The sequence below is a fragment of the Haliaeetus albicilla genome, chromosome 1 (assembly GCF_947461875.1).
Source record: "Haliaeetus albicilla chromosome 1, bHalAlb1.1, whole genome shotgun sequence".
Classification (NCBI taxonomy): Eukaryota; Metazoa; Chordata; class Aves; order Accipitriformes; family Accipitridae; genus Haliaeetus; species Haliaeetus albicilla.
Window position 1 is genome coordinate 75,147,747 of NC_091483.1, and position 18,759 is coordinate 75,166,505.

An 18,759-nucleotide genomic window follows, 5' to 3' on the forward strand; every position below is an offset into this window, starting at 1 on the left:
AATGGATTTAGTGGTACTGCACATGTAAATCAAACTCCTTCCTACAGTGGTGACCATTAATATTGGGGGGGGGGAATGCCGTAATGCATCTAGCTTAGTGCACAACAATTGAGAAACTGGGAATACAGAAATCCATATCAGATTCCAAGATCTCAGTCTCTGGCATTTCAAAATGACACCAGTAAGCCCCTGAGCTGCAAATTCTTAGGCTGGAAGAATATTCTATATCTTTGCCCAGTTCTTGCACTCTTCTGTAAGCACTCCTCAGATCTGACTCCATACAGCTATTCCTATTGTCCCATCAAGAGATCAAAAAAAAAAAAGTCTGTGAACAGACTGGAACATTCACTTTAAAAGATATTTCCATTCCCTTCACACCAACTCTCCTTTTTTAAATTAAGATGTAAGGACTTATTCCAGCCAAAGTTTGAGTCTAGCAGGAGCCTTGAATTTTTTACATACACTCTACAGTCCAGTTAGATTATTCCCCCCCACCTTTTAATTTGAAGATGCTTCTTGACATCACATTAACCTATCCTATCATAGAGAACTTGCTTCTTTACAAATCTTTTCTTAAACACCTAATAGCATTGTCTATTCCTTCCATTCTTAGGGTCGCATCAAAGCTGGTCCAAAGAACATTTGGCTGACTCCTGGCCTCAATGACTTTTCACCTCCAAACCTTACTTTTATTTATTACATACACTATAAATAAATACATAGATATATAAAATACATCTGTATACAGTTCTTAAAGAAATGCTGTATGTTTTAAACTCCAGCAACCCTTCTAATCCTCTTAGCAAGATGAGCTACAAAGAATACATTGCCTTTGTGCACCATTCTTTCCTATAAGGTTTCTTTGAAAAGCTCTTTCAAAACAGTGCAGCCAGATTCTTTACATAGATGAGCTGGTGATGATAGAAGGGCATTCTTCTTCATGACCTCCAAAATCTTATGTTTTGTGCACTGCCTAGAACTAACAGTCATTATGTCGAAGGAGTCCATATAGCATTCTTTCCTTTCCAAGTCTTGGTACTCCACAGAATTCATATGGAGCATATAACACTTCCAGCAGAAGCTTTTACAACATTTACAGATTATCTTCCTACTCTACAGATCCTAGGTACTCTTAAGGCATTCTAAATATGAGTCAGTTGTTGTACACAATGAAGAGCTGAAGCTGGATTTCACTTGCACAAAGGAAATTCAGGAATTTGGGTCAATGAGATTAGTCCTATTTCAACCTAAGTAATCAAACCTGACATCTTTGTATAGTAAATAAAACAACAGTTCACCCAGAACCAAGCCAAATGACAGATCATAAGTATCACAGATGTGTTGATTCAGCTATGTGTGTTACTGGCACCACAAAACAAAAGGTCTTCCTTGAAGTTCAGGTTCTGTAAAAAGTGCTGTTTCTGCACACTTTTTAAATATTTGATGTTATTTGTGACATTTTATATAGCACTTGAAACCATACAGACTGATACACTTAACATATTCTAAAAAACTGCACTTGTTAACTATCTCAAAGCGTAGACATGCATTACCAACACATTTGTATATACAGCCATAAAAAGAACTCTCAGCTTCAGAGGCATAACAGAAAGTGTTAGAAATGCATTACACTGTCTAAAAAGTCTCCCCTTCTTCCAGAAAACATTAGACAATCTTTCATGCATCCTAGTCATTTATTGTTAACTAGTAAGCCACTATTTTAATGAAAGACATTTCCCGGGTTATAATGGGAGTTCATTTTCAATTTCTGTCATGTCCACCTCCAGCAGATCAAAACCCAACAGTCCCAATGCTTCAAACTAAAATTATCCCATTACTTACACGAAAAAATTTTGTCTACACAGTTTTATAAAATATTTCTAAATTTAGCATCATCACAGGTTAACAAAGATTTTGATATAATCACAAAAGCACATACAGTTTATACAATAAACCAATGGAGATACACTACTGAGATTAAGCAGGATTTTTGCTCCAAAGAATCACTTTAAAAAAAAGGAAAATTGCAAGAAGCAGTTTGATTATTCAAAGGTCTTCTCATACCAGAAAAACAAAAGCATTATTATGGTTATCAAAGGCACATCCTGGAAGATAGTTTGTTCTAGGTAAAACTGCAGACTCTTTCCACCTCCTGTTATTCAGGTTATATTCCATTTATATCTGTGCATGTTTATATACATATACCCATTATATATGTAGCATAAAATGTGGGTATGTATGAATAAAATCTGTTCTTTGGAAAGAACCACCATTAACAAAAAGTAGCATAATACTACAGTTTTGATTAACAATGCTAGTCTTGCATTTATGGCTATTTTGTTTTTCTTGGAAGAACCGTAACAGATGGTGGTTAGATTACTCCAGCTATAACAGAGTGCCAAATTTTTCTAACTATACAAACAAGTACATCCATTTTTATTTGCATCTAAGCAAGAATAACTATTAAGGTATCAGAAAAGTAGCTGCTCTTCTTCCAAAGACCTCTTGTGTGGATTCTCTCCACAATAAAAAAGAAAAGTAGCAAAAGCATTAACTTCCATTTTCAATAATCTTCAGTTGACCTATTTCAAAAAAGGAAGTCAAATTGTTCACAAGACATAATAAGACTTGTCTACCTTTTAAGTCCAGATAAGACATTTATAATTGTAATAACAGTTAGTAAAAACTTTTCTTGTTTTTTTGAAATGGGCAACAGGAAAGTAACAACAAAATCATTGTGCTTTACTTCCATTGCTCCAGTCCCACTTCCTCTCCTGTGCAGTCTACCAGAGAACCAGCAGCTGGCATGGCAGAATCACAAATAACGAGTGCAAGGACTGCAATAGTTATAATTTAACTGAATGTGAAAAATAAGCCTTAAGTCAGAAAGGATAGAAAGAATACTAGAAAGTATTAAGACTAAAGTATACACAACTGATCTCAAAAGAGTTCTTGCGATGTACTGTATAACTTGAAATCTTAAAGCTTGAATTTTTTTGTCATTTGGAATGCTATATAGTTCATCATCATTTTTCATTCCACTTTGTTGGAGACGCAACTGTTCATTAGAAATCACAAAGAATCTATTCTTCAAGACTCACCATCCTTTTTGGTATTTTGGCTGTTCTACAGAATATTATCCTCAATCCTTTTCATTCTAGTACGAGCTCCCTCTTCTTTTTCTAGGTGATGTTGCTGAAATACACAACAAAACCATCAGACCTTAGGGCACCAGAGTTAAACAGTGAATAGTGATATAGTTTATCTTCTTAGCACAGAATTATTAGGAATGCATCAGGTTTGTATTTGGTTTTTATGCGCACTCATGCCTGAGTATCAGGCCAAGTTCATATTTAATCTGTATCTGTGAGCTGCTCAAAAACCTAAAAGCCCAACAATAAGAAACTAAAAAAAGGAAAGGAAGACTGGCCAACACCAATACTACAACAGGTAAAGACTGTGTGGGAGACAGCTTTCTTACAACTTTTGTTTCCATAAGAAGGCAAGAATGACATTTCACAACTGCCAACCGATGTGTCAGGTGCGTTTCTTCCACATACCTTCTCAATTAACACAGACCAGCAGGTGCATTTAGAGCAAAATCCTACCAGACCACTAGACCATGCACGTATCATCATCTCCTTAGAGCTACCAAAATGACAGGGAATGAGTAACACATGGCAGTCAAATTACTTAGTATGTTGACTAGAAAGGTAGAAATGGCATAGGCATAGAAGCAAGCACTCATCTAATTAATTTGCTCCTTGCTATCCAAAATGGAAGAGAACACCCCAGGAAGGAAGGCAATTGTATAAAGTTGCCAAATGAAGAGTTTCAAGCAAAAAGACTTCCATTTGCCACATTTCATAGCAAAGACGCTGCTGCAAATTCTTTCTGCTTGGCTTTCTCTCAATAAACAAAGCCCATCAATGAAGTGCCACATTCCTTGGGAGTAAGAGCTCCAGCTCTGGAAGAAGAAACCTAGCTCCCAGTTCAATAGCCCAGCAGTGAGCTTCCTACTACCAAGTAATTATTAAGTAGCATGATATCATTGCAGCCCACTAGATCAGAGGTTAGTACATCTTTAGTAATTAACAGATTTGTCACTAATCCCTTGCCACCTGCCAACCCAATTTTGCTGGAGAGCTGAATCCCACAGTGCAAGTACACAGGTAGCATCAGCAGCACTGTGGCACCCTTCTCTTCCACCAAAACATTCTTCTACCCCTGGCAGTCCTCTCATTCCTCTAGGACCAGTAAGTGACAGCACTGGCCGGGTCTGCTAAGCAGAGGAGCTGCCAGCCAGCAGGGAGGAGAAGAAACAATTGCTCTCCACAGCAGGAGTAGTGATGCCATGCAGCTGTGGAGAAACAGTTTGGCAGCAGAGGCACAGCAGGCATAGTGCCAATATGACAGTTTCCAGACTTAATCGCTTTGATATCACCTAGTACTGTGTACATTTGGAAATACAGTATTCCATCTTATCAGCATTGTTTCCATCATTATTAGAAAGGTTATGTGCACCTCAAAGCAAAAGATGTGAGACTCAGCAAATTCACGCATTCCTCTGATAATGCATCTATTTGCCTCTTCAGACACTCAGATCAGTGGGTTTCTGAACTATAAGCATCTTCACAACAGCTGTAATATTTACACAGGGACAGAAATAAGGCGGGGGGGGGGGGGGGGCAGGAGGAAAAATTACTCACTGAGGCTTTGAGTTCAGAGGGAAAAAAGAATTTCACTGTGAGTTCTTCCCGTAACAGCTTCCCACAAACACAGTAATTTTCTCTAAGTGGCTAGAGAACATTTAGTCTATCTAATTCTGTTCTCCTAGTTCAGACATGAAAAAGTACATTTAAAATATTCCTCTTTCCCTTCCAAATTTCCCTCCCTCCCCCACTGCACAGTCACACATCAAGTATTTATCTAGCATAATCCCAGTAGTCTGCCATGCTGTAAGAGTACCCACACAAGCTTATTAATGGTGGGATTGGAATAAATTTGGGCCAGACCATGCATCATCTTATTATTTGTTTGGGTTCTCCTAAACCAAGGATCACAATTCCATTGTATATAATCCCACTAGTATTCTTCAAGGTAGTTTTCTACGTCCAGCTCTTTAGAGGGAAGAGAACTACTAATCTTATTGTAAGACTCACATGCCCCTGCTGCAATGGGTATTTTGCTTTCTCAGAAAACCTATTCTGGTTAGTGTTCTGTTGAGTATATTCACCTATTTACAGTCCTAATGCAAGTCTCCAGCTAGACATGAGAGGTAAGTACACTCTGCTAGACACCAAACAACAAAGACTGCACAAGATTGACTGTCCTGTGCTCCTACAGGTGGTATGCCCACTTTGACAGCAGAAAGCATATTTCTCCACGCAACATGTACAAAAGCCTATATACACAAATCCCACTCCACTCACTTAAAACTGCACAGTGCTTTGGAAACATACCTACTTGGCATGATAGTGGAGTCTAATTAACTGACAGAAAAATTAGTGGAAAGCTTGAATGTTTAAGCCTGACTGATTAAAAGCAATTAACAGCTGCAGATGCTCAGCAAGTGTGCAAGTCAGGTCACTGTTTTGCCTGAACATAGCTTGAAGTGCCTCGTTTTGATTAGTCAAGTTTACAGATCAGATCAGTTTTGAATTAGCTAATTATAAGCCTTTCATCTGTCAATAGGACCTGTAGGCTCATAGTCAAGGTGTCTTTGTGCTGAATTTCTCTCTGCATTATTATCAGGACTTAAAGTAGAAAAAATGCCAATCCTTCCAGGAATACAGTTAAGTAGAGCACATAACAAAAAGGAAGACGACTAGCTCTTACGCAAGCCTATGTATCTAAGGTGTATAGTTTTATTAGCATAAGGAAATACCAGAAACTGACTTCAGTACATAGCCTTGGTCAAAACAGTGCAATTGCTAGATTTTTGTAAAAGGTTTAGGAGCACATATAACAAAAGAACAATGTTCAGTAACAACCCATGCCATCTCTGCAATAAGATCATAACACAATGCTCTGAGATAAGAGATGCTCTCACTTGAGGAAATAACTGTCTTGCAATTGTAATACATTGAACTTAGTCTCTTCAGAGTTCCAGCTCAGTCTGGGAGAAACAAACAATTATGTGACATGTTGTAATAGAATTACTGTTAAGCAACATCAAGGTAATGATTTACTCTTTTTAGTAAGGTTGTCACAAGATTAGAGACTAATAATTTAAGCCTCTACTGCTTGGTTGCAGGAACTAGCTCTCAAGGTTAACTACACTCTGGTTTGAATGCCAACCTCGGCACTTGGATGCATGCAAGCAACTTCTGCTGAAATTAAGGGGAACTAGATAGACTGAGGTGAAATTTGTAAGGATGTAGCATTTAAACCAAAACTTTTTACTTTACAGAAGAGTTTTAACAAGTTTTACAAATACACCAATAGAGAGATTGTCCCTCACTCATGTCAGAATGTTAAGAAGTATGGTAAGTCTTGTAAAATAATGTAAGAGAGCTAATAAAACATGAGATGAAGGACCGCTTCAAAGAGATTTTAACATGGAATAAGATTTACATGCAGACATCGAAAGGTAATCACAGATCAAATCTAGTTTCTACTGCTATAGGTTCAACAGGGTATAATCCCAAAAATCATAGTTCATGAGACATTTAAACTCAAAATAAGTTTTTTCCCCACCTCAACAGACTACCATTTATTTAATAGGAAAATATGCAAATAATTATAAAAATTACTGTTTCCAGCATGATGATTAATGTCTATCACTACAGTAGCTGAAGTTAAAAATAGAAGAGAGAAACAAAGCTTCCGACCAAACCACTTTTTTTTTCCTTGTCTTACAAGCCATATTTCACCAGACAAGACCGAGGTATTCACAAAATTATCTACTTCCGCCTCTCTTCTTCCTTTTTCTTACTAAGCAGTTATTACATGAAAAATGAAAACTAGTAACCCACACTTTTACACTTACTGAATCTGTTTCAGGATCTGAGATGCTGCCCTGAAGTGCTGCATAAATAAAGATAACAACATCTCAGTGACTGATTTCAGCAGAGTAAAGCTCTCCTGGCAAGGAAGAAGCTTGTCTGGAACTGAACATGAAAGTGGAAACTGACATGTTAAGTAAGATTTCCCTCCTCCAAGGGTTCTTGGTTTTTATTTTGCATATCTTTAAATTAGAAACTCAATGCTAATACAAGGTGAAGCTGGAGTTATTTAAAGTCATCTCAATTTAAAAACAGTTAGAATTAAGTCTTGCTTTTGTTTAAGGATTAATTATTAAATTGCACAGCACAGGTTCATGGTTCATCTAAATAAGAAGACTGCCAGCTAAACTAGACCTGACCTTATTTCCACCTGTTAAAGCTGAATAACACCAAAAGATGCAGTTCAGCTGGCAGTTCCAGGTTGGCTAACCTGAACAATGAAAAAGTACATTTACACTCAGTAGCAATGGAGTTCAGGTCACTGAAGCCCAGTCTAAATTCATATTCTTGTCCTAATAGAGAGAAAACCCATACATGCAGACTACATTTCCATCACCCAGTATGGGGAGAGGAGGGGATGGTTGAGCATATAAGTACTAAACCTAGTAATCCTAAATCTTCCTACTTCCTTCTACTATTCTCTCTCCCCTTGTTGATTTGGATATGCTTCAAACTCCTGAGAAATCTTTTGCTTTTAGTCATGTCTCTGTTATGCATAAATCACCTTTCACGATGAGCCTTGCAGCACACTTCCCATCATCTCTCTTCCTCTAGTCAACACTTAGACGAAAATCTCCGAGGCAGCAGCAATTCCAGACATGCATACTGGTGCCACTGGACTCTCCCTTTTCTTTCCAAGTACTGCCAGAAGCAAGAATGGGGAATATCATTCCAAACTCTAAAATGCATATTGTTTTTCTACAGCAAGTTGGGACTAATGATTTAACTGGAACTTGGTAGCCACTGTTACGTCAGGGTGCTGGAAATTTACAAATTAGTTGTAAGACAGGAGATGAACTGTAACATAAAATACTAATAGACAATACTAAGAACTGGGTCCTTTAGTAAATTTCTGATCTACATATTGCAGCTCCTCCTCTGCTCTATGTGTGAGCAGCCACTGTCTAGGAGCACAAGTCAGTCAATGTGGGATTTCTTTTTTTAAACTCACTAAAACTATACTGAAATTGATAGTGCCTGAATTCTAGCATTGTTGCAGTATTGCTTCATCTATGCAAAAAGCATACTGCTGTATTGCTGCACAGCACAGTTAATAATTGGCAAGATAATTAGTTGATCCACCTCCAGTCTTTCTGTCATGCCATCGAATTTTGATAAAGAAAGGAGAAAACAAACAAAAAACCCCATCTCAGCCTGAAGACTCAGGCCACAGACTGTTACCACTCTCATAGGTATGCTGAAAACAGTAAAAAGACAGCAATACAGTTATTGGATAGGGGGAAGGGAGGAAGAGAAGGTAAACAAACAAAAGAAAGGTGAACACACTTAAGAAAGGATGACTACACCCTGACACCATGAGTCTCAACCCACATGACAAAAGGCAGCTGCTCCAGTCTGTGAGTTATCTCTTGTACAGGGCAAAAATTATGCTTTATCTATACAGAAACTTGTAACTGAATTCAAACTCTGAGAACTGAAATAATCTGATGAACGTTCAACTCTGCAAAAGTGTCCAGAGCCTTGGAAAGGCATCCTTATTGATCACATGTAAGTAGTACTGAATGTTGCCAACTACTAAATTTGAGCCTTGCTTCTTTTAAGGCTCCAGCTACTATGCTGACAGATTTCAGTTTCTGGGTTTTTAAAACAGCATGTTATTCTTCCAATTAGAGGAAAGGCTTAAGACATACAGTACAGGTACGCAAAGAAAGTGAATTATAAACACTTGCTTAAAAGACATACAACTCCCTCTTCTTGGGGACCTCATTCATGACCTTTGCATATTTGTGTGGCGTTCCTGCCAAAAAGAACACAATTCTAAAATTTCAGGTTTTTGGTGCTCACAAAAACATTAAATATTACTCAGCATGGCCACCAGATTTAAAAAAAAAAAAATTAAGGCTGATACTTTGCTCAGTTGTTGCTCCCATATGAGTTTTGATGGAAATTCCATTTTCATTTTTTGAAGAAACCATCCAGAATTAAAGATTTCCTGTTTGAAGAGCCCTTACAGGTAAGTTTATTATTAAAGGCATAAATCTGAGTTTCTCCTAGTACTCTCATTTATGGCAAAGCTGAAGGGATAATGAAATAAAAGCCTTGGTTAAACATGTTTGGTAACTTTCCTGTTTGGGGGTTGTAATATACACCCTGCACTGAAACAATCAAGAATATCAGTGAGGTGTTTTACAGTGATACATGCAAGTCATTTGTGCGTGCATTCATCAAGAAGAGATGATATTGTACACATAACCAAAGTTTAGTTGCAATGTCTACTACATCAAGCAACAACAATCATAATCTGTTTATATAGGCCATTCTAAAGTTTTTGTAAAGTGATCTCAAATCTATGTGCAGATATTAAGTTTCCTAAATGTTCCATGAAAGAGTGAAAGCCACTTCCATGCTGTAAAAGTCTCCTTAGGCACCTAAATCCGTTTGGAATTACCACAGTCATCCTTAAGTGCTCACACAATACAATTTACAGTTTCACCACCTACATACTATAAAGAACAGAACCCAAAACTCCTGTCTTCCTGCCCTAACATATCCAAGGAAATGGTCTACAATGACAAAAAAAACCTGATGTTTTTATAAGTTACAGTAGAGTGGTTGCATTTAACTATGGAAAAAGTGTTTACCTTTTAAAAATGTAAGAATACAAAGCTAGCTTGAACTGGGAAGTTCCCTCTGACAAATTAACACTAGAAGAGCAGAGGAAGGAATTAAAGACATATGCATTCCCTGGAAGACAGAACAGACCTAATGATTCAAATGTACCTACTGTTCCATTAGGACAGAAGCGGTCCTGATTATACATGATTAATGATGCACAGTTAGTCAGTCAATGTTATAACTTAGCGTAAATAAAATAAAAATCCAGAAAGCTTTAACCATAAGCAGTTAAACAGTGAGAATTTTCAAACATAAGGAGGATGAAAACAGGAGTTCCCTAACCTTCTTGGAGTGTTATCTGTGGCCTTTCCAGAAAGATAAATTTGTAATGAAGCAAAGGTCTGCTTTCCCTACCTCTGGGCACCCACAGATATTAAGATTAATCCAGCAACAAAATTCAGCAAGCAGCTATTCCTAAACTTAGACAAAGATTTGCTTATTTCACATCTTCTATCTAGCTCAGCTCTTTACAACCATTTTAGGAGATCCAGAATGTCCACTTACCATGAAGCTAAGATTTGCCAGAACTACTTTAGAGAGAGCCCTAGCTACAGATTAGGTGTCCCTGAATTAGTCTGGTTAAACCAGCCTGTGACTGGGGCAGGAAGATACAACAGGACTTCTTACAACAGGCATGCAAGCTATTCTCTCCTAAAACCAAAGTTAGCAGGAGCTGAAGACCTAAGTATTGCCAAGGTCTGATTTCTGAATAATTGTAATTCCTTCTCTGCACTGTATATCAACTTTAAATACCTTTCTGCCAAAGATAGTCACATATGAATAACCACTGCAATGCTACCACTTTGGAAGAGATAAGAACTTGGTCATTACTGGAAATGAGCTGGCATGCAAGTAAAATAAATACATTATTTCCATTATGCTGGGATAGGGGGAGAACAACATTTTGGTTTGTTTCCATAGGAAGTCATGTCTCTGCATTCTCCTCTATTGCCCTGTTTAAAATTCATCCCTTACCTCGGGAAAAAAAGTTTTCAAATTCCTGCACATGTTAAATGAAATGCAGACTCTTCAACCCCCTTTCTTTTTAACAAAGCAATAAGAAATTCAGCATAGTTTATGGAGAAGAGGCAAGATTGAAAAAAAACCTTCAAACAGGTCTTGGAGAAATTCTGTGGAGACTGCACACTGCTCTTAAAAAGCACAGTGTACAGAGCATTCTGTTATATGCTCTAGTCTAGTCATCTATCTTAAGCAAGCAATCTGATGATACATATGCTTGTAATATATAGCATCATAAATAATTCCTTAAAGTTTCCAGCAATACACAGTGTAGTTACACTGATCAAAACTTCAGTGCCTTCAATTCTTTCCTCAACACATCGCAAAAGGCATAACTTGTCTAGACATTCTAGCATCAGATGAGTAGAAGAGGTGTTGATTAACAAGCAAGTTAGCAATGGCCGTAATTATTAGAGGAATGGACAGTGACATACGTACATGTGACAATAGTATAAGAAAATGCACATTCCATTTCGTATTGTATTTACAGAAATATATTGCATCTCTCATATTACCTTTGAGGCTGCCTTAAGTACCTCTGTTTTCCAGACTCCCAGCTCCCTTCCAGACACTGTTTGTTCCACTACAGTACAGGTTCAAAAGCATCTGTGAAGCAATGTTATCAGGAAATGCCTTCATGGAATATGTTTACGTTAAAAAAAGGCCAGCAGCTTAGCTACTCAAGAGAGGAATAGCCATCTAGGACGTTATTTTCTCTCCTCCCTCAGAAATCCCCATCAGAAGACAAAATGCATTGTGGAAGAATCATTGTATCAACCAATACTTTCAAATCTAAACAAAACCAATTTACTCTGGAAGTCCCCTGGTAACTGTTATGAGTCCTCACCGTTGTTTACAGGGCTATCCATCAACTCTGCTGAGAGTCTGAGCTCGTATGAACTTTCCTGCAAGGTCCAACAGAAGTAGCAAGCCAAGATCCTGATCCTACAGTAATACAAACTAACAGTTTTACAAATAATAGGGTTATTTACATCTGCAAGTACTTTTAAGATCAGGGCTTAAGCCAGCAACAATTAATTGACACAATACTTGCAAGGCTGCACATTCCAAACAACTTACGAAACTGCTGGATAATCTGACGAAAGCCTAAGTTACCCATTGTCTAACATCTCATGCCAAACAGACTGGAAGATATACCAACACTAAGTCAATGTCTTCAAGTTAAAACACATACCCCTCTATTACTGCAATCTTACCATATCGTAACACATAACAATAAATGTACTAACAATGTAAGAGCTACGGGGCGAAGAGCAAGGAATGTAACCACCAGGGTTTGAGTGTCAAAAGCACTTTTCCTACAGTTAAAATGACAAATATGTATGTGCCCTTTGGTCATGCATGTTTGTGTTTTAATGTTGTAAAGAGTAAGTTAACAGTTCTTAATGTATTTCCATTTCTACTTAGTATTCATTACCAAAGTGGCTGCCATGTTTGGTTTTCTATCAAAGGAGACTGCTCCATGTCCACTTAAGTAAGACACTGCAGGAGGAGACTTTTCACACTCCCTGGTTTGTTTGGGGGTTTTTTGGTAGGCTAAGTTTTCTAACAACAAAATTAGATTGGAAGTCTGGTCTTAAAAGTACAGGGGGTTTGTCTGCCTGTGGGAGCTTACAGATGCACAGTCAACTGATCAGATTGGCCTCAAACACAGGAATTCTCACTCAGACAGCCCGGCCTGGGGTGCCTGCAGGAATTTATCTTGGTGTATTCATTTTTACTGGCTTGAAAACTTTAAACCTTTTCCAGAACTGGTGTCTCTTTATCTCCCTCCTTTATAATTTCAAAAAAAGCTCTTTATTTTCTGGATGTTTTAGCATGGAGTTTGTCATGTTTTGTAGAGAAGTTTATGGAGAGCTGGGAAATATTAAACCAAAAAAATTGCAAACAGGAAACAGCACTTAACCCACCACTAAGCTGACCCAGTACTGACTCCACAGTAATGGAATATTGGCAAGGGGTATATTTTAATCAGCTCTCTTGCAACAGCAAGATGGGTCCAAAATACAGTAACAAGAAGGGAAAGAAACATGTTATGCCTAAAAACAGACAGCAAGTTAATTCTACTTTTGTCTGTAGCTTGAAAGAAGTATGTGAATGAAATAAACTGCAGAGGCTTCAGCTCTACATTTCCTGTACAAATACAACTAAAAATAAACAGAAGAGGTGTATAATTATACAGATCGGCATTTGTTTCATAACCCCCAAGACACTAAGAGCAGAGTGAAAGTGGAAATTGGCTTTTCACAGCAGGAAACACACCAGTTTACTGCAACTAATTTCACACAGGAAAATAAAGTCCTGCCTGCTCACCAGCCAGCCAGAGTGCAGATACCAGCAGGAGAGGCTCTTCGACATCTGCTCAGCCAAGACTGCTTCACCTGTAATGCTGAAGTTAGACAAGGTACAAGGCCAGTTCAGTCCCACTACTGACCTGTTCTTTGCTAGCATCTTCAAGACCCAAGAAAAGGGGTCTTCGCAAACAGAATGGTGGGAAGGGCAACATTTCTCCACCTTCTCAATTCATTCTGGAAGGCAGTATCCTTAAGCTGCTACCAGTTTGCACTGGTCACTCGTGGGATAAAAGTTGACAAATCAAATAAACATGTCAGGTGTCCTTGCCCTCTACTGATACAAGCAGCACAGTACATAGCTTGCACAGAGCCTCTACCTGTAGATGAATGGGAACTTCAAACCTAGACAGAAATGACAGGGTGACCCAAGTAAGTATGAGGGGGCTTCCAAGACTGAAGGGGCTTGAAGTTGATAACACTAAAGAAAATGCTGTTGAAAATGCCTTTGTACTCTGTATTTCATCTCTAAGAAGTCCTGCCTCATCCTTTAACATATATTACCGCTGGAAACGTGCTAGGAAATTACTCCTGATGCTTATAACTTAACACCAAAGCCACAGCTCAGCATAAGCGGGGAAACAGCACAGCTCTTTGACCTTCTCCTTCCCGAAGGAAAGCACCTACACTTCTTTCCTTCCCTTTCCTTCTCACACGGTCAGACTGACGCTGCCGAACTAACTCCGTCCCACCTTCCACCTGCAGGCGACCAAAGCAGCACCGGACCGAAGGCATCAACACACGGGACGGGGAGACGCGAGGCGCCTTCCCCCCGTTTCCCTCACAGCGGCAGGAACCGCGCCTTCCCCAGCGCCGCGGCGAGGGCTCCCTACACGCTCCCAGAGACGCGCAGCTGCCGAGGGACGCAGACCGAGGCCGGCGAAGCCTCCAGAACTCCTCGCGAGGGAAACCGGCCGCTCCCGAACGCCTCAACGCCAGGCGGCGGCTCCGGCAGCCGCCCGACCCCGCGCCTTTCCCCCGCCGAGGCCGCACGCCCTGACGCCCGGCACGAGGGCTCTCCCGCGGGGCGGCAGTGGCGGTTCTCGAGCCTCCCGGTGACTCACCCGAGGAGTTTCCCGGCGCCCTCCGGCACCGCGCTGAGGCAGCAAAGCGGCGGGAAGGGGGGGGGGAGGAAGGGAGACGCGGACACGCGCGACGCCCCTTCCCGCCCTCCCCCCAGCCACCGTTCGCCGCCACGGGCGCCCCGCCGGGGCGCGGGGCCGGGGGGGGGGGGGGAAGGGGAGCACGGGAGGCGGTGGGGGGCTCGCGCGCGGACCGGTAGCTGGGGGGGTGGGGGAGCGGGAACGCGTCCGCCCGGCCCCGTGAGGAGGGCGCCGTGAGGGGAGGGCGCTTACCTCAGGCGCAGCTTGGCTCAGCTCCGCGGGCGGCAGCTGCCGCGCCGGCCGCTCATCCCCGCTCCACGGCCCGGCCCCGCAGCGGTCACCGCGCCCAGCGCCCGCCCCTTCCTTCACCTGCCGGGACGCACCCGCCTCCCTCCCTCCGAGCCCGTCGCCGGTGAGAGCTGCCGGCGGGCCGAGCAGCGCCGTCCCTCCTCAGCCTGCCGTAGGGGCGGAGGCCGCCGAGGGAGGGCTGGGCGGGGAGGGGAGGGGGGCGGGCTGTACAACGCCGTGCCGAAGCACTGGCCGTGTGTGCCTGAGGGGCTGCCTTGACCTGGCAGGGTCCGGTTTAAAAGCGCTAGCCACCGCCCGGCTCTGTCGGGGCCGTGTGTGCGCTGGAAACTCTCGGTCGTCTCACGAGCCGTGTTGGCGGCGGCTGCCGCCTCGGGTCTGTCAAGTGCAGGGATAAAAGTCGGGGAGCCCCGGAGGACGTGACTTGGTAGGGTCGGGTTTTACCTGACTGACACCACAGGTCCCTGCCTGGAAGTACGCGGGGGTAGGGATAAAGCAGGTCGTAACACACCTGAACGTGGCGAAGGTCGTTTGCGAGTGTCCTGTGTCCATGGGGAAGTAGGTCTGGGGGGACTGCAGCAGGGTGGCCGGCTCCGGGCTGGGGAAGGCACAGCGGTGGGTTGCAGCCTGGCTGGTGTGGATGCAGGCTGGCTCTCCGTGAAGCAGCTGGAGTGCCTCAACGCCCTGCTTCTGTTACCGGGAGCGCTGCAGAGTTAGTCTGGGTCCGAAACACCCTAGGGCCCCACCAGCCATGCTGGCTGAACACAGAGATGCTGGGTTGCCTCTGCACTCAACTCATGCTTTATCCAGGTTTTCCCCATACGCAGGGCAGCTAGACTCCATTACTCTGAAGCTTACCTGTACCCCCAAGAGATGTTACACGGTTGGAAAGGTATTTTTAAGTGCTCTAAAAGGTGACTTCTAAAATTTGGTAAGACGAAGTTTACTTCATTCACTTCATTCTCACGTGTTAAGTGTTAAAAGATATGCTTTTATTTCACTCAGTATTTCGGATTCTCTTGGGCTTTTGTTTGTTTCTCCACTTGCCTTTTATTACTTCCCAGACTTCTTTTTCTAACTAAAAATAAAGGTGTTTTTTCTTTTTTAAATAAGATGAGCAGAAAATTGAAAAATCAAAATTATGTTTAAAAATATCTGGAAGCAAAATATGAAAAAAAATCTATCAAAAAGCTACTTTAAAATGCTCAGCAACTTAGAATGCATTTTTTCGTCTTGTAAAAATTATATACAAAGTAGTATTACTGCTATGAGAGTACTGCTATGAGAGGTACAAAGTGGTCAGTTTTAACTCCATTTACTTTTATAACAAGAATGTAACTGAAAAAGAGCACTTAATAAAGCAATATTCCCAAAACACTGATCTTTGCATAAATCTATAGATTTATTTGAATAAAGAGCAGCAGATTCCTTTGGTGTTTAGTCAGCTAATACTTCAGTTTAGTTTTAAAGCCTTTAACCTTTACAATGGTATTAGAGTAGTTTCTGTGGTCAGAAAATAAGGTGGTGTGATATTTCCTGTGAATACCATTCATTAGTATTTTTCTTTGTCACTCACAGAAATTTGCAGGATGAAGTAGCGAAGAGAATCCCTTTTCTGAATACAACAGAGAGAGTGCTTGGTCTGTGAAATGAAGCCCTATGTTTTTAGTACAACAGAGACTAGCAAAAGCTGGTTAGGAAATGGGGTTCAGTGATGATCTTCGATTGATCTATAACATGCATACAGCACTGTTAACACCTACTATTGGATTTGAAGGAGCCTTTATGTAAAGAAAAAGATCATTTCTGAGTACAAGGGAGTAATTGCCCTGGCAGAGTCTAAGGAAAATGAAGTTTCTTAAACTTTCCTGCAGTGTGTATCTCAGTTGCAGCCAGCCACAGCCTCTACCCTGGCCTTAGCTTTCTGTTGCACAAAGACTGCCAGCTGTGTACAGCTGTGGGCAGGCTGTGTAACGCTAATAAGTCCCATATGAAGACCACAAGCAGGAGAGCTGTTTGTATGTAGCACTTCCACTGATTTCGGTGCGAGTTCTGTGGCAGAACGTCCTGACTTTGTTGGTGGAAATTACAGCATTTATTTTCCTGCCTGATTAAACCCAGAACTTTCAGTCTCCAGAGAAGACAGATTAGTGCACTGACAGCATTAAGCTGAAGCAGGTGTGGGGAACCTTTGTTTTGTTGGCTGAATGTGCCCTGTGACTTCATTTTATAGGGTACAGCCCATGATTAAAATTAGTGTGTGTGTTATTACTGGATAGCGGAGCATGTTAATGTGTGGTCTGCCAAGTGTGCTGGAAAGGCGTATGTGGTCCTTAGCAAGGAAAATGTTCCCCACCCCCAAACTGAAGGCTAAACTGACAAGCCTTTGTACAAACTGTATTACAGGGTAACAGGCCCTTCTCCATCTCTCTTCTGAGTTGAGTTTTCCTTTTGTACAAGCTAAGCTTTCTGGGTGACCTAAATTGTGTGCAGTGTTCCAGCTGAGAGGACTCGAACACTTGCTTGTTCCTCCTGGAAACACTGTGCCCAGTACCTTTTAGGATCACACTTGTGTAACGTCAGGAAATCATAGTTAATTTATGAGCTTGCTCTTTCTCAGTTGTCTCAAACTGATGAACTCATTACTTGTATCTAAAGCTTTTACCAGCTCGCAACTGTATTATATACACTGTTGAACTTCCATTGTTCTAGTCATTGATGCCACCCAGTTATTTTGAATTGCAATTATCTTCTGTAGTGAGGAAACACCCCAACTTCATTTTACCTGTAACTATAACATTACCTTCATCTAAAAAATCCATGCTCTTTTCAAAGAGAATGGTCAGACTAGTCTGGCATGGTCTACTTTGAGGAAAAAAATTCCATTTTATCCCATTTATCTCTACATCCTTAATTTTTTTCTTTCTTCAAATTTGCATGTAACAAATCAGATTGAAGGGACTATAGCTGTGATGCTGCTTTCACCTCCATTCCTCTTAAATACAGAATTTGCATAAGCCTTATTATGTGATTTTTAGCTGGACTTGATTCCCAACCTAACAGTCTTATGAAAATACTTGTTTGTGATTTCATTAGCCAGCTTACCCAGAATTCTGAGAAAGATACTGTCCCTTGCTTCATTGTGGCCCTGCTTCCTCTTTCCTTGTTCTCTCTTTTTTTTTTAATGTGCCCACAAACCCTTGACCTATCTGTTAGAATTGTCTTTGCATGTCTAATTTAACTTGACTTTTGGCAAGTCTCATTTCCTGGCCTCAAGACATGGTTTACCTTTGCCAATCAGTCTTTCTTTCTGTTTCTTGCAGAGTCTCTGCTTATACCCAATTTCCCATTTGTGATGGCTCGCTACACACTTTGAGCTCCAGCTGCTCTGTAAAAGTTTCTTTCCATGTTTTTTATGCAGGCATGTGGCACAGAAGTTGTAAAAAGCCCCATGTAACCTGTCTGCGGCAAACTGAGCATCATCCAAAATGCAAACCCGGGGTGGGGGTAAGAGTGGGGTGGAAGGGTTGGTTGTTTTTTTGTTTTGTTTATTTGTAATTCTATCAATTACCCTGTAAAACATCTGCTAAAACATGCTCAGTCCCAAGGAACAGAAGCATTTGTGCCAAATTTCAAGTACTTGTGTTCTGCTTGAAAAGCATCAGAGAATTGTATAACTACAAAAATACAGAAGTGCCACGTTAAAAGCTGGTACTGTGATACTAACAGGATTTCCGACTATGGGATTCAGGACTGAGTTACCTATTTGAATATGCAACACACCTAATGCTTTAAATATACTCAGGTATTTCTCAATCTATTGTTCTACTGCAGAATCACAGCCAGTTTTGATTTTGCTTGCTGTTCTTCCTTTTAGCTCTTATCCCAATCTGAGAATGCAGGCTGAAAGCTCATGAGTTTGGCTCCAGAGACACTATCACAAGGGGCCCTAATGGGGGCCTCTCAGTAACAGTGCAGTACACATAAATAACATTTGCTCCAAGAGGTACGAGGACTCCAATTGTTCTCCCCAAAAGGCACGCATTGAAATGACAATATATTTAGGTGCAAAGAGGGTACTTATCTTTGTTAGTT

The 18,759-nt window shown here is 41.0% G+C and overlaps 1 protein-coding gene across 2 annotated transcripts in view; it reads right to left on the reverse strand.

Moving 5' to 3' along the window:
- SH3BP2 (SH3 domain binding protein 2) overlaps window positions 1–14,767 on the reverse strand; it is a 39,392-nt gene extending 24,625 nt beyond the window's left edge. Inside the window, exons 1-2 of one of the 2 annotated variants that reach the window (XM_069795060.1) lie at window positions 14,611–14,767; window positions 3,102–3,195 (exon numbers count right to left, since the gene is read on the reverse strand). The gene's annotated coding sequence lies outside the window, so the exon portion shown is untranslated. The remainder of the gene's footprint in view (window positions 1–3,101; window positions 3,196–14,610) is intronic. The other variant, XM_069795051.1, reaches the window with a different exon arrangement.
- Window positions 14,768–18,759: the final 3,992 nt, after the last annotated feature.